Genomic DNA, 26060 nt, shown 5'->3' with positions numbered 1-26060 from the left:
TTGTCTTTGTTTGGTTAGATGAGGAGGCCTGGTGTGGAATTGGATAAGGTGGCGCTAATGGCGCCATTATCAGCTTGTGCCAAAAAGGGGACTTGAATTTGTGAAGGTAGATTCACTGATACAATGAAGAGCGATTGTAGATGAAGTCGAATCCGCTGTTGGTGGCACTGTATAATGCAGTCATACACATTTACACCAATTGTTAATTATAGGTTGTTTTAGAAACAATAGTGGGTAGGGAAATAACATTTTAATTTTTTTAACTTTTTATGATGAGTGAAATTATAATATGAGTGAAGAAATAGAACAATGGAGCGGGTATAGTAGCACTCCAAAAAATTACTGTTAGTTGGAGTACTCTAAAAATTAGATCTTTGTTTAAAAATGGTATAAAGCAAATTAAGAAGAGTTTAAGAAAATTGTATGCATTCTTGAAAACAAGATGTAACTGTTAGATTAGTTTTTTTTTTGTAAAAACTGTTGGAATAGTTAGTGATTTGGTTTATTATTGTGAGATCCCACGTCGACGGGGTGAGGGTTGGTCCCTGGCCTTATATGTACCTGCTCATCTCCCTTTACAAGATGCGTTTTGGAAACTCACTGGCTCCGGATCTCATAAGAACTCTGAAGTTAAGTGAGTTTAGGCGAGAGCATTCCTATGATGGGTGACCCCCTGGGAAGTTCTCGTGCCGAAACCCAAGAACAAATGCGTGAGGTTGTGGCCTAAAACGGACAATATCTTGCTACGATAGAGGTTGGGATGTGACAATTTGATATCAGAGCCAGACTCACCATCTGTTCCAGTGTGCCGACGAGAACATCGGGCTCCCAATGGGGGTGGATTGTGAGATCCCACATCGACGGGATGAGGGTTGGTCTCTAGCATTATATGTACATGCTCATCTCCTTTTGCAAGACACATTTTGAGAACTCACTGGCTCCAGATCCCATAAGGACTTTGGAGTTAAGTGAGTTTGGGCGAAAGTATTCCTAGGACTGGGAAGTTCTCGTGCCGAAACCTAAGAACAAATCTGTGAGGGCGTGGCCCAAAGCGGACGATATCTTGCTACGGTAGAGGCTGGGATGTGACAATTATTATGTAGAGTATTGTGGTTCTATGTATTAGGGTTTTGTAATAGGATAATGATTAGGATTGTTTTCCTATATTTTTAATATTACTTTCCTATTTGTTTTAGATTTTGGTATTTATAAATGGAGTATGATTCTCTCCCTCTTTTTTCCCCTCCCTTTTCCTCATTTCCTAATTGAACGGTCACGGTTAAATCACGTTAACATCTTATATTAATTTTTTATAGCAAGAGAAAGACAAAATAAGAGAATGTGAGAGGAGGGATGGAAGGAGATGGAAAGAAGAGGAGAGATAATCCTAGTCCATATATACCCATTATCTCACTGTCTGGAAAAACTCACAAAAAAGATATAACAGCATCTGTATCTTCCTTTACAACTCCTTGTTTAATATTTTATTATTATGTTGATCTAAATCATATCACATCACATACCATTTTATTATTTTAATCCATTAGACACATGGGTAGGCTGAGAGTAGCTCCAGCGGGGCTTGTAGCCCGATGGACTGCCTATCAAATAGAGCCAAATAGCTTGAGCAAGGAGGTCCAGCATTTGCTGGTGATTGAGCCCTAGCGGGCCTGAAAGAGAGGCCCGGCACGAGTAGCCGACCTGAGAGTCCGAAGGCCACGTGATGCAAGGCTGACGTTAGGGCGATGTCCACCATAATATAAAAATTAATAAACATATAAAATATTAATAAAAATGTAAAAAATAAAAATAAAAATGTAAAACCCAGCAGGCTTCGAACTCAATGGCTCTCGACGGAGTTTGTTGCCGAGACTGACGATACACCCACAGATAAATGGCAGAGACTAAACCTAAGGGTTTCAACTTGAAACACATAAAAAAACCAGAGAATAACTCAAGCAATTGAAGTAGGGCAATAACCTCACCTAGGTTTGAGCAATGGAAGCTTGAAGCTCTCGGCTTCAATGGTGGATCACCCAAATGGTGCTCTGATGATGCATGCAAGGATATATTCGAGTTCCTCTCATCCAGGGGATTGAAATTTCAAAGTTTGTTAGTTTGATTTGCTTCGGTTTCGAAGAAGAGGAAGGATGGGAGCTCTCGGAGCTGTAGAAAGAGAATGAAAGAGATTAAAGAGAGAGAGGTTTCAGAAATGAGGGGGAAGGGTTACAATTTAATCTTGAATAGAAAAATGAAATAAAATTTATATAGAAATCACTAGAAAATAAGCCCGCGCGTTGCGGCGGGAACCACTGTTTCAGGTATAACTGCATGAATAAGACACATTTAACCTGAATAAATTCAACACAATCATGAATGAAGGGACACATTAGTGAATGAGGTCGATAAGTTAAGCAGTTTGGCTTTTATATGCTTTCAACTAAACTAACATGTAAAGACATTACACAATTAGTAAGAAGAAACTGAACGTTCTTGATCACAAAGACATGGTTGCCCAAAAAGTTATGTTTCCATAAGAAACAGAAGAAACAAAAAAAACATGCAGTTCACACATTTTGTGTAGTTTAGATGGCAAAATATGTGTCCTGCAGGGCACACACCTATTTCAGCACTTAATAAAAAAAATACATAGAGAGTGTTTAGTACTTGTTCAAATAGCTAATTTTTCAAGCATAAATGTTCAAAGGCAAAAATACGCAGAAGCCCTCGGCCTGGTCATACAATCCTCTAATGAACCAAGTGCTTCCTTCGGCCTGGTCACACAATCCTCTAACCACCATCAAACTCATCTTCAACTTCATAGACAGACGCGGCAACGATGGAAAACGCAACCAAGACGAAGCTTTCTTCACGGCGGCGGTTTGGCTCCACCAGAACCACCCCAAAACCCTTGCCTACAATCTCGTGCCAATTTCTGGCTCCTTCGGACATACTAGACCTTCCTTGCATTCTCTCGCAGGTTCTACGGGGCGAAGTTCACTTTAAATTTACTGGGAAGATGAGGGAGGAGGCGGATTCAAACGGAATGGTGAAGGTAAAGGAAAAAAATGCCAAGTCAAAGGTAATCGAATTGTTGTTGAGGATGAAGGCAATCCACACGGCCAACAAAGCGGCTCAGAGGTGCGACGCTGATTACCCCTTCTTGCACGACTGTGTTTCAGATATTTTTGCCCAGTGCCTCAAGTCTGATATTGAAAAATTTCATCATCACAAAGACCATGAACATGACCATCATGATGATTATTGCTTGGAGATTACTCAAGTGGCTACATCTTTGCCTATCATCGCTGATCATCATATGTCGTTTGAAAACATTGTAAGGAAGGTTTTCCTGCCAGAATCATGCCTTCGAGAAGGGGATGGTAGTGTTTGTTGTATTGATTGACCAAGGAAGGAGGTTTTGTCGCCTTTGAGAAAAACTATGGCGTCAGAGGGCTGGGAACCTGCCAATCCATGGGGTTATAGAGCAGAGTACAAGCGAGAGCAACTGGCTACAGCCAATGAGATTGATCCTAGCGATGCCGCATTGCTTCCGCATGACATATTAAGCTATATCAAGTATCCTGAGCTCGAGCAAGAGGCTGATGTTAAGTGGAAGAAAATGGTGGAGGTCTACTCAAAGCAGGGGAAGCTGAAGAATTGGTTGGTTGTGTGATGTCGACAACACCTTGTCGACGGGTTTGGCTTTAGGGCTTTTGTTGCCTCAATTGAGTGACCAGCCATGGAAGGGAAAGGCGATCACCTAAAGCAAAAACCCTCAGTTGCATTCGATACAAGGCGAGGATCTTAATTCGAGGGCCGAATATATGCAGACTTCGATAAAAAACAACGACTCCAAAACCAAACATATCAGCCTTCTCTGTCAAATGTCCACGCATTGCATACTCCGGTGCCAAATAGCCACGCATTGCATACTCTGGTGCCAATCCAAAATCTAATATTTTTGGAGAGAGTTCTACATCGAGCAAAATATTACTGGCTTTGACATCTCGATGTACAATCCTTGGCCTTGACTCCTCATGGAGGTAATCAAGTCCTCTTGTTGTTCCCAACAATATATTGAGTCGAGTAGGCCAGCTAAGGTGCAAGTTACTTGCCCTTGAAATATTAGTGAACACATCCAATCAAAATCAAGGCTCAATTTATAGACCCAAAAAGGCATTTTCTTCTCTATTCTGCAATGGGAACATCAACATCAAGGCTCAATTTATAGACCCAAAAAGGCCTTACTAAATTATCTGAATTCCCTGAACACATTCTTAAATTTTAGTGGTGGGATCTTCATCCGGTGGTTGTGGTTCATGAACATATCTATCAACATTGTGTATGAATAAGTAGAATATACATCCATCTACTAAGGTATATTCAAATCTGGCATGCCGGTCCCTTGCCCACTACCAAAAGCCAAAGCTAAAGTACAATTACAATTAATTATTAAAATGTGTATTATATAAAAAGAAAAGGTCCAGAACAAGTACAAGGGTGCACATAGGGGTAAAAAGAGCATGCGAAAATCATAACCTGATATTTATCACCTTCATTATCCTCTAATGCCAACGAGCAGTGATTGAGTGACGTTTACATGAGGCACATGGTCAATCCAGGGAGTGTTAGCACCACTTCCATTGTTGCCTCCTAGCTGATAGTTGAGGCGAACATTACTATCCTTGGATGAAGTTGATCGGCTATCATCTTCTACCAAAAATCTACCTGTTGACGATGTTGTTACATCTTTAAAATCATAATCTGTCAAATAGCTTGGCTTCGACATGATAGTGCCTATGTCAATGTCTCCAGAGAGCATTGCAACCACGCGTGACATAGATGGCCTCGCCATCGGTGATCCCTGCGTGCACAGGAGAGCTGCTCTTATCAATCTAGTTGCTTCAGTTTCATCAAACTCTGTCATTCTCGAATCCACCAGCCCCAGAGTTTGGTCATTTTCATGTAGAGTCCATACCTGAAAAACATTATGCCACAATCAAAGGAAAGTATAAATAAGTTTTGCACAACAATGCCTAAATAAAGCTAGCCGAATGCAATTCCTACCCATTCAAGAAGATGAATCTTTTCTGGATCCAAGTTATTGTAAGAGTTTGGTCTCCCGCTGAGGATCTCTAAAACAACGACTCCAAAACCAAACACATCGGCCTTCTCTGTCAAATGTCCAAACAATGCATACTTTGGTGCCAAATAGCCTCTGCAATGCAAGATAATCAAATGGTTGCCCAATGTTGCTTGAGATCATTAGAGGCATTATTAACATGTGCGTTAAAATTTCATGCAAGTATAAATATGTGTGGCCATAATGTATGTATCCTCTGGAAAAACATTAAAGGATGGCTTACATTGTCCCTGCAACCCGGGTGCTGATGTGGGTTTTCTCGTCTTCATAAAGCTTTGCCAGTCCAAAATCTGATATTTTTGGGGAGAGTTTTGCATCGAGCAAAATATTACTCACTTTGACATCTCGATGTACAATCCTTGGCCTTGACTCCTCATGAAGGTAAGCAAGTCCTCTTGCTGTTCCCAACAATACATTGAATCGAGTAGGCCAGTCAAGGTGCAAGTTACTTGTTCCTGAAATATTAGTGAACATATCCAATAAAAAACATTTCTTAACAATTTTAGAGTGCTTGAAACTGCAGACAATGCTGTTTCTATACAACCTAAAAGCAGATAGGTTTGTACCAAAAAGTTCCTGATCAAGGCTCTTGTTTTCAAGATACTCATAAACCAAAATGCGGTGGCTGCCTTCGATGCAGCATCCATACAATTTCACTAGATTCCGATGTTGCACAGCAGATATGGTAGCAATTTCAGATACAAATTGACTCTTCCCTTGGTGAGATGCTACTGAAAGTTGCTTCACAGCCACTACTCTACCATCAGAAAGTGTACCCTACAATGTACACAGAAACACAATTTAGTACGTGAAAGGAAAGAAAAAAGAAGCTATATTTTCTTCTCTTGCTCGCTCGCTCGCTCTCTCTCCTTTCTCTTGTCATTACTTGATATTGATGTAATATGGATTTCACCTTATACACGGGGCCATATCCTCCCTCTCCTAGCTTATTTGAAGGATTAAAATCTTCAGTTGCAGCTCTCAATTCAGCATAACTGAAAGTATCTGGCTGGGGGCCTAATCCTAGAATATCTGCACATTCACCAATCAGTATGACATAAGTTTTACTTTCATGAAAGCATTCTTACTTCTGTGTGTTAATGTCAGAGCAGAGAAACCTAAATTGGATACCACTAATAATATGGTCGTTTACCTTCATCGTCCTATTTTTCTGATTTTTTCCTCCTCATATATAGAATGGAAAATATTAATAGCAAGCTCACAACTCCAACAGTAACTGCAATACCGACTATCAACCCAGTCTTGCTCTTCTTTCCTGGAGTAGTGATACAATAGACCAATTCTTCAGTGTCAATTAACAGCAGAAAAATACATTTAAACCATTAACAGGAAATCTCTACTAGTTAACACAAATTATACCTGAAGCAGCATGGACTGCTGCTATTAGTGGGTCGTAATCACCTTCATTAGGTATGCAACAAGTCCCTTTACCAGCCCAGAACAGATGAATTTCAAGATAATTCTCTGACACACTAGCATTAAATTTTCTCACAACTGCTCGGTTGACACCACCTGCCTCATTCGATATGTCAAAGTCCTTCGTCATGCGGGTACCCTACCAACCAAATGAAGAGGTAGGTGATAATTCTAGTCTCCTTTAAATCACTGTCTTTAGTTAATGCAGCTTAAAACATCGAAAACCTGTCCAATGATGTGTTTACTTCAAATAAGTTAGAATTGTTATTCTATAAGCAGTCTTACCTGAATATAGATATCAAATACACGCCGTCCTAGACTTTCCCATTTTTGCGAAGTGCGATTTTCATAAACCGTTTCTGCAAAGTGCAATGTTACCGTGTAAGGCCCATTCTCAAGGCCCAGGCCATAGTATCTCAGTGATCCTTGGGACGCTCTTGAAGTCGAGAAAAGGTATGGGGTCACATCTGTTCCGGTGACTTCTGCAGTGGTATCTACCAGAAACAATGGGTTCTTCGCTGTGTCATTAAACAAACCGGCATTGCTGACAGCCCATTTCTCTGTATTGGTTACATAGAATGCTGCTTGGCCAAGAGGTGAGTCGTCAGTCTCATACAATATGCCATCACTTCCTGTCAATTGTTTTCCACCACACTTGATTGAGAAGCTTGCATCTGTAAAGTTTTATGTAATACCAGAAGCTAGCCATGATTAGCAATGAAACATCAAATTGAAGAATCATACAAATGTTCTTCAGTCACATATTTCTAACCAATTATGCGTATTACTGAACTTATGAAAACATGCTTGCAATCTATATCCATATGTATACATAACTAGAGAAGCAATGCCTTTTCCTCCAACATGACGTTGCGTTAAAATAGTAAATGATGGGTGACATAAGAGCAGATTACATCGTGGGGTATTTCGATTGCATGGAAAATTTCTCTGGAGGCAATTCAATCCACGAAGACTGCAAACACAGAGAACAATTATTAGTTATCCAAATAGAATCATGTAGTGGAAGAGTAGTGATAGTATTGCTTGTCTAAAACGAGTAAGAGAAACTTCAACTCACGTTATGTTTGAACTGTCAAATGTGAAGTTGTTGACCAGTAAGTTCCTGCATAAAATCATTAATCAATCAACATATGAAGAACTATATCTTTATCAAATGAAAAGTCCATGTACAAGATCAAAACTTAGTAGGCAAGTAGCACTGTGTAAACGAATCTTAGCGATAATTTTTTGTCCGAACATATTCTGGTGATTTAAAATGTAAAATGAAGGTGAAAGATAAAAGGACACGTACATTTGCGACATTGTGGTCACCCATTGGGGAAAGCTTCCTGATAAAAAATTGTAAGACAAATCTCTGCAAATAACAAAATAGAATCAGAAGACACAAAATGCATGAAAGTTATTAAGAACTTGTGTAAGATAGGATTAGAATGCTTACGATTATACACAAACACATACATCCACTCTGCATTCTATATGACTACTTTAAGAACCGAGGACTTACATAGTACGAAGTTGATCGCTCTTTTGGCTCGGAAGAGGTCCGGAGAGACTATTGTTTCCAAGAAACCTGGCCATTTCGATTATAGTAGAAGGCACCTAGAAAAGAAAAAAGAGATGAGCAAGAAAAAGGTCAGATGTGCACAAAGTCTAGAAGGATTAGTCCAGATCTTCAATCAAAGTAGGGAATGTTAAAGATTTGATAAGTTATGTATGATAAGGCAAGAAAAAGATAATAATAAGGACGGGGATTACAAGGATTTAAGAGAAAGCATGTTGAACAAAAAACTTGGGAGTTGGCCTGTCAAATTGTTGAAACTCAAATCCCTGCACACCAACGATAAGTTGAGAGGAGCAATCAGAATGAAAGAAATCTAATTGGTCTCGTTGGGACTCAAGTTTATATTTGCTGGTACGTACAGTGTCACTAGACTTTGATATTCTCCAATATCAGATGGGATGGTACCAGTGATTAATGCGTTTCGTAGTTTTCTGTATTCCAAAAACATAAAATTTGATAAAAAGAAGATGGAGAAAGATATCAAATTTCAAAAGGAAAAAGAAGTTAGATGAAAGTATCTGGATCGACGAGAATCTTCACTTACAAATCAGTCAAGCTTGTCATAATTTTTATGAAATCAAGAGAGGAGCTCCCAATGTATATATCAATGATTCGCCTACATCATTATATGCAAAATAAACTGAAATCCCGTCTTCGGAGAAAGAGAGAGAGAATTACAATGGGGTGTGCTATCCACACACATCATTTTACTTCTCACACACCCCTTGATAATTTCGGTCCGTTGATCTTCTTCAATTCATGCGATCCGACGGCCGAAAATTAAAAAGGTGTATGAGAAGTAAAATAGGGTGTATGGATATCACACCCCATTACAATTTATGAAACATTTGTGTTGTGCTAGGATAGCACCAAACCCGTTGGAACCAACTCAAGCTAACCCACAGGAAATTTATCAAATGAAAATGCAAGAACAAAATATAAAAGACACCAAGATTTTAACGAGGTTCCTCAACAGTCAGTGTAACTGGAGTACGTCCTCGGAGCAGTAGGAGCTCACCCAATAATCCACTATCAACCAAATGGGAGTTTACAAAGTGTTGGCAATCTCACAACCCAAAAGCCCAATACACCCAATAGCTCTCACACACCAAAGAAACAAATAGAGAAAGAAATATAATGAATAATTTATTCTCTATACATATAGCTCAAAGCTATTACAACAACAATTACTTTGGTTGATGATTACTAATCAAATGAAGTAGCAGCTTCTTCTTCTGTTTGGGCTCTCTGCAACTCTCCCTACTCTCTGCAGAAAATAAGCTCTCTCTATGTCTAGCTTCAAAGGCAACAACTCAAAGTCTAGAACCAAAACCCACGGGTGTTAAAGGTAAAAGAAAAAGAAAAATCTTTTCACCCAAAACAAGGAAGAGACACAATGATGTTGTCCATCTTTTCTCTTTTCAACAAACATCATCATGTTGTCTTTTTTTTTCTTTTGTTTTGTTTAATAGCCGAAAGGTTTTTTGGACACTTGTGGCCATTAATTCAACAATCTCCACCTTGGCCAAGTTCCGAAAAACGCCATGATAAGCCAACCAACACAATTAGCACACAACATCACTCCCGAACACTAGCAAGAGAACAACTCATGCCGAGCCAAATGCTCCAAAACTCCTACTGCTCAACGCCTTCTTTATATAGGCATAATGTGAGCCAAGTTCAAACAGTGAACAAACTTGGCTACACCAACAACCTTAGTCAACATATCAGCGGGGTTGTCTTTAGTTGGAATCTTCTGGAGAATGATTTCCCCTTCACCAACAATTTCACGAACAAAGTGATAACGCACATCTATGTGCTTGGTCCTCGCATGATGAACCTGATACTTAGCCAAACAAATGGCACTCTGACTATCACAATGTACCTCCACCTGCTTCTGATCAACCCCCAAATCTCTAATCAGCCCATGTATCCAAATGGCTTCCTTTATAGCTTCAGCAACTGCCATATATTCAGCCTCTGTAGTAGACAAGGCAACAGACGACTGCAAAATGGACCTCCAACAAACTGGTCCTTTAGCCATAGTAAACACATAGCCTGTAGTAGATTTCCTTCCATCCAGATCACCTGCATAATCTGAATCAACATAACCAACTGCATGCATGACCAATACCTGAGTCATCCCTCTCAAAGCATAAACCAACATCTCGAGTACCATGGAGATATCTCAATATCCACTTAGCTGCTTGCCAATGCTCTTTACCTGGATTATGCATATATCGACTCACCATGCCAACTGCATGAGCAATATCCGGTCTAGAGCATACCATTGCATACATCAAACTACCAACCAAATTTGCATATGGTACATTTTTCATTTGCAGCTTCTCTTTATCATTTTTAGGACATTGTAGAGAACTCAATTTAAAATGAGGAGCCAAAGGGGTACTAACCGGTTTGGTTGAATCATGAACTCCAAACTTCCGAATCAACTTCTCAAGGTATTGTCTTTGATTCAAACTGACGAAACCCTTTGCTCTATCTCTAGTGATCTCCATGCCAAGGATCTTCTTCGCTTCACCAAGATCCTTCATCTCAAACTCATTCTTCATTTGCTTCTTCAATTTTTCAATCTCTTCAACATTCTTTGAGGCAATCAACATATCATCAACATATATCAACAAATAAATGAAAGACTCATCTTGCAACTTCTTGAAGTACACACAATGATCATATTGACTTCTAGAATAATTTTGGCCTCTCATAAATTTATCAAACCTCAAATACCATTGCCTTGGAGATTGCTTCAAGCCATAAAGTGATTTCTTCAATTTGCAAAACAAATTCTCCTTCCCTTTCACTATATACCCATCCGGTTGACACATATAAATCTCTTCATTCAAATCACCATGTAGGAAAGCCGTCTTCACATCAAGTTGCACAAGCTCAAGATCATATTGTGCAACAAGAGCTAACATAATACGAATTGAGGAGTGTTTCACAACCGGAGAAAATATTTCATTGTAGTCAATGCCCTCCTTTTGTGCATACCCTTTAGCAACTAATCTTGCTTTGAATCTCACATTGCTTTTCTCATCAGCATCTTCCTTCTTGGCATACACCCATTTGCAACCGATAGCTTTCTTGCCCTTAGGCAATTTAGCTAACTCCCAAGTCTTGTTCTTCAAGAGAGAATTCATTTCATCACCCATGGCATTGCACCACCTCTTCTTCTCCTCACTCTCAATAGCTTCCTCAAAATTGGATGGAATCTCTTCAGTGATAATAGGAAGAGCAAAAGCAACATAGTCACTATACCGAGCTGGCTTGGTAATTTGTCTCTTTCCTCTGTTCTTGGCAATAGACTCTTGAGGTGAAACTTCATCTTCAACTTGAATAGAATCTTCAAGTTCAACTTCTTCAACATCCTCATGGTCTCCAACTTCTTCACTTGTAGTGGCATCGACATCAGCGGAAATAGGATTTGAAGTACTAGAGGCAACTTTCTCAAGCTCCACTTGTTGGACATCTTTCACATTCTTCTCAGAGACTTTGTACATACTTTCTTCATCAAATGTCACATCTCTACTAATTACCAGTTTCTTCATCTCTGGACACCACAACCTGTAACCTTTGACACCACTACTAAAACCAAGAAAGATAGCCTTTTTGGCTTTAGGATCAAGTTTATTTTCAGTCACATGAAAATAAGCAGGTGAACCAAAAATACGGATATAGTCATAATCAGAAGAAGGTTTTCCAGTCCATACCTCCATTGGTGTCTTACCCTGAATAGCAGCTGAGGGTAACCGGTTGATGATGTGACATGCATAAGTAACTGCCTCTGCCCAAAACGACTTGCTCAAACCTGACTGAGACAACATACATCTAACCTTCTCAAGCAAGGTTCGATTCAATCTTTCTGCAACTCCATTTTGTTGTGGAGTTCCCCGAACACTGAAATGTCTCACAATTCCTTCTTCTTTGCAAACTTTATAGAAAGGATCGGATGTGTATTCACCACCATTATCCGATCTCAAAATCTTAATCTTTCTCCCAGTCTGGTTCTCAACCATTTTCTTCCATCCCAAGAAAATGCTTAACACCTCACTCTTGTGCTTCATAGTGTAGACCCAAGACCTTCTTGAATAATCATCAACAAAGGTCACGAACCAATGTCTACCACTCAAAGAGGGAGTCTTTGTAGGACCCCAAACATCCGAATGCACATAATCAAGAATGCCCTTCGTCTGATGTACAGCAGTACCAAACTTTACTCTAGTTTGCTTCCCCAAGACACAATGCTCGCAGAAATCAAGCTTACAAGTCGTGGCACCTTTTAGAAGACCTTGTTTCACAAGCCCTTGTAGAGCTTTCTCACCGGCATGGCCTAATCTCATATGCCACAGTCTAGTAGTATCTGAATCAGATGTGCCCATATTTTCAGAAACTACAGATGCTTCACCTGTCACAGTGCTTCCCTGCAATAAATACAAATGGCCACATCGAGGAGCTTTCATCACAACAAGTGCACCATAAGTAACTTTCAATGTCTGTCCATCTGAATGAAACCTGAAGCCCTTGGATTCCAAAGTACCCAAAGAAATAAGATTTTTCTTCAAATTCGGTACATACTGAACACCTGTCAACTCTTTAACCATGCCATCATCCAACTTCAAACGAACTGTACCAATCCCTTTTGTTGTGCAAGGATTGTCATCTCCCATGAACACAACGCCACCATCAAACTCTTTCAAGCTTGAAAACCAATCCTTGTGAGGAGTCATATGATGAGTACAACCCGTATCCAACACCCACTTAGTAGCACAATCAAATGATGAGGAAGTGGTTAAAGCAAAATCAGAAAAATCTGTTTCAACCTCAGCAACATTAGCTTCAGAACTTTCTTTACCTTTGGTCTTCAATTTAGGACAATCTTTCTTCCAATGGCCCTTATTATGACAAAAGGCACATTCATCATTTTCCAAAGGTTTTCTACCTTTAGAGTTTCCTCTAGGTCGAGACTGTGATTTTTTTCTGCTAGAAGATGACCTCCTCTCCGATGATCTACCTCTAACAAATAAAGCTTCAGATGTACTATCATGATTTTTATCTCTATGCCTCATTTCATAATTCATCAAGGCATTTGACACATCTTCAAATTTCACAGTTTCTTTACCATGCATAATAGTGGTAACAAAATGCTCATAAGAGTCCGGCAAGGAATTCAACAATATTAAGGCCTTATCTTCATCCTTAATATCCTCATCTAAATTTAACAAGTCGGCAATCAACTTATTAAAAGCATCAAGGTGTCTAATCATTTTTGTACCTTCTTTGTATTGGAAGCGGTAGAGCTTTTTCTTCAAGTGTAGCTGGTTCTCTGCACTCTTTGTCATATACTTGTCTTCCAATTTTTGCCACAACACACTTGCTAATGTCTCCCGCATCACAAAATACTTCTGAGATTTTGCAAGGCACAACCGAATTGAAGAGCAAGCCCACAAATTTAATTTCTCCCATTCCGGCTTCGACATAGCTTCCGGCTTCTCTCCCAAAGCGGCAAGTAGATCTTGTTGAGCCAACACATCTTTGACCTCACATTGCCACATCCCGAAGTTGTTTATGCCATCAAACTTTTCCACTTCGAACTTTGCATTTTGCACCGTAGTTCTTGTAAACCCGGAGCTGCTTCCAAAAGGATTTTCATCTTGCCCGTCTGACATCTTTGGCAACTAGACAGTACCTAAGAGCAACCAGTGCTCTGATACCAATTGTTGTGCTAGGATAGCACCAAACCCGTTGGAACCAACTCAAGCTAACCCACAGGAAATTTATCAAATGAAAATGCAAGAACAAAATATAAAAGACACCAAGATTTTAACGAGGTTCCTCAACAGTCAGTGTAACTGGAGTACGTCCTCGGAGCAGTAGGAGCTCACCCAATAATCCACTATCAACCAAATGGGAGTTTACAAAGTGTTGGCAATCTCACAACCCAAAAGCCCAATACACCCAATAGCTCTCGCACACCAAAGAAACAAATAGAGAAAGAAATATAATGAATAATTTATTCTCTATACATATAGCTCAAAGCTATTACAACAACAATTACTTTGGTTGATGATTACTAATCAAATGAAGCAGCAGCTTCTTCTTCTGTTTGGGCTCTCTGCAACTCTCCCTACTCTCTGCAGAAAATAAGCTCTCTCTATGTCTAGCTTCAAAGGCAACAACTCAAAGTCTAGAACCAAAACCCACGGGTGTTAAAGGTAAAAGAAAAAGAAAAATCTTTTCACCCAAAACAAGGAATAGACACAATGATGTTGTCCATCTTTTCTCTTTTCAACAAACATCATCATGTTGTCTTTTTTTCTTTTGTTTTGTTTAATAGCCGAAAGGTTTTTTGGACACTTGTGGCCATTAATTCAACAATTTGTACTTACAGAATGTTCAATGAGGTCAGTTGAGAAAAGCTGGTTGGTATTGGGCCTTCGAAAGAGCTCCCTTGAATTTGCCTACAGACGCATATAAGAAGCTTGTGAACAAATTATCCATCTCAGGTCTGCTTTCATAAACTGCAAAAGATCAAAGGTTTCTCTACTTACAAATCTGTGAGTTGTATCCAATTCCCTATGAAATCAGGTATCTTTCCTGAGAAAGGATTGTCCGATGCCCAGCTAAAATTCAAAAAGTTGACTTATACTAAGCTCATCCAAGAAAAGCAATCTCAAAGTACTCGATAAACGAACAAATCTAAAATACGATTTAAGAGCCGTTCTTACAAGACTTGCATACTGGTGAACTTGGCAAATGTTGAAGGAATTTCACCACTGAGTCCACAGCTGTCCATGTAACTGTGAAAATCATAAGGCAACAGATTAATACCCATTTCATACGATAAAGTGCAATTTTTGCTCATCCGTAAGCAATTAACATGTAATTCAAATTTGATGATTTAACGAAGCGCTTACAGTTGCTTGAGCTTGACTAAATTACCAAGTTCTGGAGGGAGTGTTCCGGAGAAATTATTTGATGCGATGCTACTGCAAGTCATGTTGAACAGGCAAACACTTGCTTGAAAGCAAATATTGAAGAGTGATAGAAGGTTCTGTATCTAATGTTTACGACACAAAATTTTATTTTGCGGTTTTGGGGAGAGAAACGAGGATGGGGAAGCTATCTTGGATTTTGCAATGGCATATGATCTCTTCTTAGCCAACACCTTCTTTAAGAAGAGAGAAGAACATGTGATCACCTACAAGAATGGGTCGTCAAAAACACAAATAGATTTTCTTCTAATGAGGAAAGGGGATCGTATAACTTGTAAGGATTGCAAAGTTATACCAGGAGAGAGCGTGGCTAATCAACATCGCTTGTTGGTGATGGATGTACATATCAAAAGAGTGAGAAAAAAGAACAAGACTTGGAAGTGCCCAAGGACTAGATGGTGGAATCTAAAAGAAGAAAAACAAGCCATTTTCAAAGAGAAAGTAATCACCCAGTGTGTGTGGGATAGAGAGGGGGAAGCTAACCAAATGTGGGATTCCATGGCTAGTTGTATCCGAAAAGTAGCAAAAGAGGTATTAGGAGAGTCCAAGGGCTTTGCCCCACACCAAAAGGAATCTTGGTGGTGGAATGAGGAGGTACAAACAAAGGTGAAGGCTAAGAAGGAATGTTGTAAAGCCTTATACAAGGATATGACCGATGAAAATGGTGAAAGGTATAGAAAAGCGAAGTAAGAGGCGAAGAAAGCTGTGAGAGAAGCTAAGTTAGCGGCTTATGACGATATGTATAAGCGACTAGATACCAAAGAAGAAGAGTTGGATATCTATAAACTAGCTAGAGCAAGGGAAAAGAAGACAAGGGACCTAAACCAAGTGAGGTGCATCAAGGATGAGGATGGAAAGGTTCTTGCTACAGAGAACGCGGTTAAAGACAGATGGAAAGGTTATTTTCATAATCTTTTCAATGAAGGACATGAAATGAGTGCTTCTTTAGGGGAGTTGAGTAACTCAGAAGAGTGTAGAAACTACTCTTTTTATCGTAGAATCCGGAAGGAAGAAGTGGTTGTAGCTTTGAAGAAGATGAAGCATAGAAAAGTAGTAGGCCCAGACGATATACCAACCGAAGTGTGGAAAGTTTTGGGAGAGACAGGTATAACATGGCTCACTGACCTTTTCAATAGGATTTTGAAAACGAAGAAGATGCCAAATGAGTGGCGAACGAGCACTTTGGTGCATATCTACAAGAATAAGGGCGACGTACAAAATTGCATGAACTATAGGGGTATTAAGCTAATGAGTCATACAATGAAGCTCTGGGAGAGAGTCATTGAGCATAGATTGAGGCAAGAGACACGGGTTTCGGACAACCAATTCGGGTTCATGCCAGGGCGCTCAACCATGGAGGCAATCTATCTCTTACGAAGATTGATGGAAAGATATAGAGATGGGAAAAAGGATTTACACATGGTCTTTATAGATTTGGAAAAAGCGTATGATATGGTCCCAAGAGACATTCTTTGGAGGATTTTAGAGAAGAAATGAGTACGAGTAGCATATATCCAAGCTATAAAGTATATGTATGAAGGAGCAAAGACTGCCGTAAGAACTCATGAAGGACAAACCGAAAGCTTTCCCATAACTGTAGGATTACATCAAGGCTCATCCTTAAGTCCTTACCTTTTTGCGTTGGTAATGGATGAGTTAACAGGATATATTCAAGATGATATTCCTTGGTGTATGCTTTTCGCAGACGATATAGTGTTGATAGATGAAACTCAGGAAGGGGTAAATGCAAAGCTTAACCTTTGGAGAGAAGTGTTGGAATCTAAAGGTCTTCGCCTAAGCCGATCAAAGACAGAATATATGGAGTGCAAGTTCAGTGCAAATGGAGGCCAAAACGAGTTAGGGATGAGGATCGGAGATCAAGAAATACCAAAGAGCGACCGTTTTCGTTACCTAGGATCTATCTTGCAAAAGAACGGAGAATTAGATGGAGATCTCAACCATAGAATACAAGCTGGATGGATGAAGTGGAAGAGTGCATCCGGCGTGTTGTGTGACCGCCGTATGCCACTGAAGCTCAAGGGAAAATTTTATAGGACGGCAATAAGGCCGGCGATGCTGTATGACACAGAATGTTGGGCGGTGAAGCATCAACACGTACACAAAATGGGTGTAACGGAGATGAGGATGCTTCGTTGGATGTGTGGGCACACGAGAAAGGATAAGATTAGGAATGAGGATATCCGGGGTAAAGTAGGAGTAGCTGAAATTGAAGGAAAGATGAGAGAAAATCGGTTATGATGGTTTGGACATGTGCAAAGAAGGCCTACTGACGCTCCGATTAGAAGATGCGACTATGGGACAAAGGTTCAGGGCCGAAGGGGTAGAGGAAGACCTAGGAAAACTTTGGAAGAGACCCTAAGAAAAGACTTAGAGTACTTGGATCGAACGGAGGACATGACACAGGACAGAACACAATGGCGTTCTAAGATTCATATAACCGATCCCACTCAGTGACTTGGATTTTGCAAGTCTCCAACCGAGAAGTTTTCCTCACTCGGGAAATTAAGGGAACACTACCTTAACCTACATGCTCCACTCACAAAGCTTCAACATGTAAGCTTCAACAAGAGAAAATTCAAAGAACTTAGCGAAGAAGGCTTTGGTGTATTTAACCCAATACGTTGAAATGAAGGAAAACTTATTTATTGATATCCCCGATAAGTTACAAATATGTACATATACATGAGTCAAAATAAACGAACAAGAGGGAGCCTTCACAAAGGTTGTTTAGGAGAAGTCTCAGCAGTCGGTAGAGCCCCAGAAAGAGAAGGCACCGGAGGGGGATCATTCGGAGCCTCAGTACTGGACAGAACCCTAGAAGGAGGAGGCATCAGAGGTTGATCATTTGGAGCTTCATTACGCGGTACAGCCCCAGAAGACGAAGGCAATAAATGCCTTTGGAACAAACCTAGAAATCTCTGATGATCAAGTAAAACCTGACCATCAGATTCCTTCATCTGGTCAAGCTTCCTCTTCATGTTTGTAGCATAGTCATGTGCGAGCCGGTGCAACTGTTTATTCTCATGCTTGAGCCCTCTAATCTCCTGTTTGAGACTCATCACTTCAGCCGCCAATGATTCAACTTGGCGGGTTCGAGCAAATAGGCGTTGGGTCCTATTAGACACAGAACCTGCACACTGAACACTGAGAGCCAGAGAATCCTTAACAGCCAACTCATCAGACCGTTTGGAAAGTAGTCTGTTATCTTTGGGAGTGAGAAGGTTCCTGGCCACTACCGCAGCGGTCATATCATTCTTCATCACGGAATCCCCAACGGTAAGAGGACCAGTAGGGGAGACAAAGGATGGGCGCCATATGTTGTCTGGAAAAGGCGGGGCTGCCTCTTCAACAATGTTCAAGTCAAAACGACGGTCGAAGGGGCCAGACATTTTCAAAGGTGTTGAAGAGAGAAGAGGTCGGACAAATCAAGATCTTAGAAGTGCAAGAATGGAACTTCTACTGGTGGAGATTCCAGTGTGCTTTGGAACTTAATGCCAGCGCCTATAAAAATTTACACTCGACGAAGCTTCAAAAATCGAAGAAGCGCCTGCTCAGAAATCGAAGAGGCGTTTGCTTTCTCAAAAGATGGGCTGCTTAGAGACCACGAGGGTCGATCTCAGAAATCGAAGAGGCGTTTGCTTTCTCAAAAGCTGGGCTGCTCAAAGACCACGAAGGCCGATCTCAGAAATCGAAGAGGCTTGCTTTCTCAAAAGCTGGGCTGCTCAGAGACCACGAGGGCCGATCTCAGAAATCGAAGAGGCACATACTTTTCCAGCCTTGTCAGCACCTGTCACACGCACACTCAGCTTTACGGAAATTATGGGCATTTTGTCGAAGATTTCTGGTGAAGTAGAAAGCACATGAATCGTACTGTTTAATCACCCACTTCCCACACGCAACAGTAGCTCATGGGTACCACAGATAACTTTGCCAAAGTTATCTGACAAAGTTGAGACACGTGAAGCTTGCAGCTCCCACTACCTCGCTCTGACCAAAAAGGGTAAAAGAATAGCAAAGAAACAACACTAACAAAGTTTAGACACATAAATTTTGAAGGTCTAGCTACCATATTATTACCCACAAGGGTAAAGGAACAGTACCACTGCTGGATAATTGGAAGGTCCCGGTGTGTCAACCTTTGTACTTCGTGGCAAGGTAGACTAGCAAACATGCCCAACCTTTACTCACATTCGAGAAAACACTCCCAACAAGATTGCTTGCTCCAAAATCGAATAGGCACCGCCTTCCGAATCTCGAGAGCCAGACTCCCAACATGATTACTTTCTAAAAAATCGAAGAGAGGGTAAAGGAACAGTACCACTGCTGGATAATTGGAAAGTCCCTGTGTGTCAACCTTTGTGCTTCGTGGCAAGGTAGACTAGCAAACATGCCCAACCTTTACTCACATTCGAGAAAACACTCCCAACAAGATTGCTTGCTCCAAAATCGAAGAGGCACCGCCCTCCGAATCTCGAGAGCTAGACTCCCAACATGATTACTTTCTCAAAAATCGAAGAGAGGGTAAAGGAACAGTACCACTGCTGGATAATTGGAAAGTCCCTGTGTGTCAACCTCTGTGCTTCGTGGCAATGTAGACTAGCAAACATGCCCAACCTTTACTCACATTCGAGAAAACACTCCCAATAAGATTGCTTGCTCCAAAATCGAAGAGGCACCGCCCTCCGAATCTCGAGAGCCAGACTCCCAACATGATTACTTTCTCAAAAATCGAAGAGACACCGCTCTCCGAATCTCGAGAGACAGACCCCCAGCAGGATTGCTTTCTCAAAAATCGAAGAGGCATCGTTCTCCGAATCTCGAGAGCCAGATCCCCGACAGGATTGCTTGTTCGAAAACCGAAGAGGCACCACTTTCCCAACTTCAAGAGCTGGATCTTCTTGGATAAAGCTTGTCTATAATCTTCACACGCAACATCAGCTTTCCAGATACCACAGACCACTTTTTCAAAGTACTCTGACAGAGTTAAAACATGTGAAGCTGGCAGCTCCCACTACCATGCTATGACCAAGCAGGGTAAAGGAATAACATTATTACTTGATGTTAGGGAGACTCCTATATATGTCGACCTCCATCCCCAACGGACAGGCAGACCTGCAAAAATGCTCAACCCTTCCTCTTATCTGAGAGGGCACTCCCAACGAAGCCTTTCGAAATATTTAGCTTTCTTTCCCCCCGATAATACCTCTGCAAACAAGCTATACTAGAGCAAGAATATCTCATATCATCAGGGTTAAAAGCAAGAGTATCCCATATCATGCTTTTTCCCTGTCTTTTCCTTTGGCCTTGTTCTTACCTGCAAGACAAGGAGAAAGAGAGCAATCAGTCAGCACTTGGAATCAAGCTTCCAGCCAGAAACTGACTGCCTGGAACCCCTTACCTGAGTACTTACCTGGCATTGCTCTCGAGTACTCATCTTCAACATCTTATGCTTCCAGGGAAGATACCGCATCTGCCTGAGGAACAGATAGGGCAAGTGAGAAGGATACAAAGAAGCATGTGGAGACAAGCGTAATAGCACACGTGCCGATACATCCACTACTCTGTCAAAAGCAAAAGTATCCCATATCAGCAGGGTCGAACGTACTCCAGATTTGATGGACTTGTTTTGACCCTCAAATTCTTCAGTCGGCCTTATACTCTGGAGGAAACCAGAAAACCCTCCAGCCCAGTTCAAGAATAAGCCTGTGGAAAGTTACTTCTTCAAAAGCAAAAGTATCCCATATCATCTCTTCTCATTTTTTTTCTCTTTATCCTCCATTCTGCCTGCAAGATAGGGAGAATGTGAACAATCAGCCGGAGCTCTGATTGCTTACCTTGTCTGTCACCTCTTTCAGCAGATCCCCTAGCTCGGCGACTTGGGGGACTCCTACTACATGGTTTGTATCGCGCTTGACCAAGCCTGAAACTACAAGAAAGCTTCAAGTGAAATTGATACATTACCTTGTGCATCTCCACCAGTTAAAGATACCACCCCTGGATGGAGGAAGAGTACTTCCAGAGAAGATGCCACATCTACCTATGAGACAGATAAGGCAAGTCAAGACGATACCACACTCCGGTACTTAGAAGTTTCGTGATTACGAGATCATTCTCCCACAATATTTCCTAATGTCATTTGTACTAAATCATTCACTTGTACTCACTAAAGGAGATCTTGAACCTATGTACTTGTGTAAACCCTTCACAATTAATGAGAACTCCTCTATTCCGTGGACGTAGCCAATCTGGGTGAACCACGTACATCTTGTGTTTGCTTCCCTATCTCTATCCATTTATATACTTATCCACACTAATGACCGGAGCAATCTAGCGAAGATCACAAAAAGCGACCGTTTTCGCTACCTAGGATCTATCTTGCAAGAGAACGGAGAATTAGATGGAGATCTCAACCATAGAATACAAGCTGGATGGATGAAGTGTAAGAGTGCATCCGGCGTGTTGTGTGACCGTCGTAGGCCACTGAAGCTCAAGGGAAATTTTTATAGGACGGCAATAAGGCCAGCGATGTTGTATGGCACAGAATGTTGGGCGGTGAAGCATCAACACGTACACAAAATGGGTGTAGCGGAGATGAGGATGCTTCGTGGGATGTGTGGGCACACGAGAAAGGATAAGATTGGGAATGAGAATATCCGAGGTAAAGTAGGAGTAGTCGAAATTGAAGGAAATATGAGAGAAAATCGGTTCCGGTGGTTTGGACATGTGCAAAGAAGGCCTACTGACGCTCCGGTTCGAAAATGTGACTACGGGACAGAGTTTCAGGGCCGAAGGGGTAGAGGAAGACCTAGGAAAACTTTGGAAGAGACCCTAAGAAAAGACTTGAGTACTTGGATCTAACGGAGGACATGACACAAAACCGAGCGCAATGGCGTTCTAGGATTCATATAGCCGACCCCACTTAGTGGGAAACAGCTTTGTTGTTGTTGTTGTTGTTACAGCATAGTTAGCTCCGCAAGATTTCCAAGCTCCTTGGGGATGGGCCCAGAGAATGAATTTCTGCTAATTGTCCTGAATGGAGATATCAGTTAGTGAAAGATAAGCACCATTAAACTTAATTATATTACATAACAGGAAACTAGTACTGCATTATTCAATAAAAGCATAATGATTTTTTGTAGATTACGGCATAAATAGTAGCGAAAAGGTGTAAAGAACATAACTGTAGATTATGATATTCAAAATGAAGTATACATATTGCTACGGGTCTCATCAGAAGTATGAGTACTTAAAGAAATGTTCTCTCACTACTTACAAGGAAGTCAATGCAGACATATTGCCAATGAATGCTGGTAGGGGACCGGTGAAATAATTCCGATCGATCCTCCTACAAAAATTGAAAGGAAGTGTAATCATTAACTCTTAATCTTACAACATCACCATATTTTTGTTGAAATCTCACATTGGCTACAGTAATAAAGAAAGAAGAGTTTAATTATCCAAATCCCACTCCAACTAATGCCGAGGCCTTTCGAGATAAATCTCACACCTGACGGATTGTACAGGTGGTAATTACCAAGTTGGTGACAGTATCAGTGTTGTTGGAAGTGAGCTTTTGGCCCGTCTCTCTAATAATTCTACAATTTTTAATATCCAATATATGATTTTGATGAACCAAAAACAGAGAAGGGAGTTGAAAAAAATTCATACAAAAGTGTGAGATATCTCAGAGCCACAAATTCTTTTGGAAACACCCCTTGTTTGTTAAGAGCATACACGCTCCTGGAAAGCAAAAAGATTGAACATTTAGAACTACATAAAATGGAGCGACACAATCAAATTATGACGTTAGCATGTATAGGTAGCACGTGAAAAATCAGCAGTGGCATAGAAACCTTGTTCATCAAGAGAGAGTAGTTTAACATACAATTGGGTGATGTGGCATGTAGCATTGTTGTCGTAAGAACAGTTGCAAGTGATGGATGGGTTGACATCGAGGGAGTCGGTGCCGATGCCGTTGATGGCAGATCCACTGCAGGGTTCTCCATTGATATTCCACGTCTCCGGCAGTGCTTGTGTGCCCCATTGTTCAAATATTGATTTCAACGCCCTCACTGCACTCTCAGTTAATTCAATCCTTGTGTGTATTAGATTATATCACACCATAATTTGACTTGTGTTACCACTTACCAGACTATCTCAAACCAAACGAAAGATCAAATTGATTATTACAAAGGAAAATTACCCTTAATTTGGATGTTTTGTATATGGGAAGAAAAAAGGCTTTGCAAATAAGTTCCTCGAAACTTCATTTCATATGGTTGAAAAACACTTAAAATGTCATTTTGTTGAGGGAAAAAAGCACAGTTCCTGGTCAAAAACACTTAAATGTGGCAAAGTGTGTGTGTGTGTGTGTGTGTAGGGGGAGAGAGAGAGAGAGAACCTTCAGATGGATCAGTGGTAGCATTTTGAGCAAAGGACAGCTGAAACCAGAAGCATCCGAGGAAGCAGAGTAATAGTATCCTCATCATCAACTTCATCTTCATATTGTACATGTGCAGAACTTGCTCTCCTCGACGACGTGAACTTAAACGACCATCACTTATATTCCAACTGGCTGAATCATGCATTGCATGTAAGAAGAAGACGACCATTAGATTTTAGTCATATATTGACAACGTATACATGTATAATCATTATATATAAAGCAAAGGGCTTAATGAACAGTATTTTTTGGTATCACAAGTTTCACGCAAAAGTAATTAGACAAAAATGCCCCTCAAACAAAAAACTTCAAAAGCAATCCAAAATAATGCATCAAATGTGGCAGAGGTATTTTCTTCATTTTAATAGTGTTTTTTTTAGTAATTAATTTTTTTTTTGTACAGTTTTTTTTTTAAATAATTAGTACCTCACAATAGACTAACAATAATATGATTCAATTAGTTATTCATTAAATATTATTTTCTTTATTTTTAAACACGTTCAAAACATCTTAAGAGGCGTGTCATGCTGGTTATAAAAAGTCTTTCACGAATAATAATGTGATTAAATTAGTTGTCAATGATTTTTTTTTTTAACAAATGATATTATCTACACTAAGGGGGAGGGGTGGGCATAGCCTCACAATGGGCTAGAAATAATGTGATTCAATCAGTTGTTTATTAAATATTATTTTCTCAATTCTTAATATAAATTCAATAGAGACTGATTTTATTATGTGGATTCGGCTGCTTTAATTGATTTATGAGAGGTTTCTTCTAGCTTGATCTAATATTATTCATTTACTTCAAATATTTGACTTTCCTTTTGTCAATTTACGTATATAAATACATTTAAAACGTGTAATTCACGCATAACACACCGTGATTCAAAAAATGCCTTCACGCGCATGAGCACGTGCATGAAGGCTAGTATAGAGTAAATTACAAAAAACTAACTCAATTATGAGTCAAATCACAATCTCATACCTTATGTTTTAAATATTGCAATGTCATATCTCAACTTATGAATTCGTTTCAATGTTAGATCTCTATTAAATTTTCTGTCAATCTGATCGTTAAATTTTCTGTTAAATTTTCTAACAAAAACCACCAAACAAAATTGCAAAGGGAGAGTTCCAGGAAGCCAAAATGAAGAACCCCACAAAAACAAAAGCCAAAACGAAGAACGCAAATACAAACCCAGAAAATTCAAGAAATTAGAGAAATTAAAATTTCAAAAATTCAAGAAGTGGCCATTTTAAAATTCGCCCAGAACTCCGGATTTTCGAAATCCTCCGTAATATTAATTGAAGAATGGAAGTTCATTACAGTCCAATTTTTTTCCTTTTCTTTCCCCTTTTTTACTTTTGATGTTGATTCGAAGAGAAAGAACGAAAGAGAGAGCAAATCCTCTGATGCAGGGGTGTGAGGGATCTGGTGGAAGGAGGATATGGGGTGGCTGGGGTCCATGGATATGGATTAGCTATGGCAGATCAGCCATGGCATCTAACAGAATGAGAATTAGAGTACAAAATAAAAATTTTGAAATGCCAATATAATATTTTATTATTTTAAAATTAATAGTCACTTTTTTCTTTCTTTAACAAAAATATGGAAAGGTACACTGAAATAAGTAATTATTAGTAGCGTACTACATAATTTTCTCATCTATATAGCCAGTTGTCACGAAATTTCTTACGTCTTAATTGAGAGTGAGATAATTTTGTATGGTTGTAAACAACTTGCTTTCTCTCGGTCCATATATTTGCTACTAACATCTTAATTGGGGACAACTAGAGTACTTTTGTATGCATATAAACTTGCTTTCTCTTCATCCATATATTTGCCAGTAAACTTCTGCCTTTTGGGGGGGGTAAAGTGAGATACTTTTGCTTGTATGTAAACAACTTGATTTCTCTTAGTTAATATATTTAATGGTAACATCTTAATTGGGATTGACATACTTTTCTATGGATGTAGACAACTTGCTTTCTCTCAGTCTATATATTTGCTAGTAACGTATTAATTAGGACGACTGAGGTTATTTTGACTTGCTTTCTCTTGGTCTATATATTTACTAGTAACGTCTTAATTAGGATGACTGAGGTAATTTTGACTTGCTTTCTCTCAGTCTATATATTTGCTAGCATAACGTCTTAATTGGGACTTTAATATTTTGTATGTATGTAAACGACTTTGCTTTCTCTCGGTCTATATACTTGCTAGCATCTAGAAAAATTCATAGTTGCATACTAGTCAACGAATTAAGATCCAATTACAGAAATATCTAAACTTTACTTCAATTTAGTATTGTTTTCCCCAAAAACAGCACAATCCCATAAAAATAAAGTTAAAAAAAAAAAAAAAACAACAACAACAACAATATACCATGAATTAAATTAAAATTCTCACCTCCACCC

General features: G+C 39.8%; 2 pseudogenes; one reads left to right on the top strand and one right to left on the bottom strand.

The window, feature by feature from the left end:
• Nucleotides 1-2697: 2697 nt before the first annotated feature.
• On the top strand, nt 2698-3406 carry LOC126622880 (uncharacterized; annotated as a pseudogene).
• A 745-nt stretch (nt 3407-4151) lies between these two features.
• On the bottom strand, nt 4152-26053 carry LOC126620842 (probable LRR receptor-like serine/threonine-protein kinase At1g56140; annotated as a pseudogene).
• Between the last annotated feature and the right edge of the window lie 7 nt (nt 26054-26060).

The sequence above is a fragment of the Malus sylvestris genome, chromosome 5, assembly GCF_916048215.2.
Source record: "Malus sylvestris chromosome 5, drMalSylv7.2, whole genome shotgun sequence".
In the NCBI taxonomy this organism is placed as follows: Eukaryota; Viridiplantae; Streptophyta; class Magnoliopsida; order Rosales; family Rosaceae; genus Malus; species Malus sylvestris.
The sequence above is the reverse complement of the archived record's forward strand: the minus strand, read 5'-3'. Positions and strand labels throughout refer to the sequence as shown.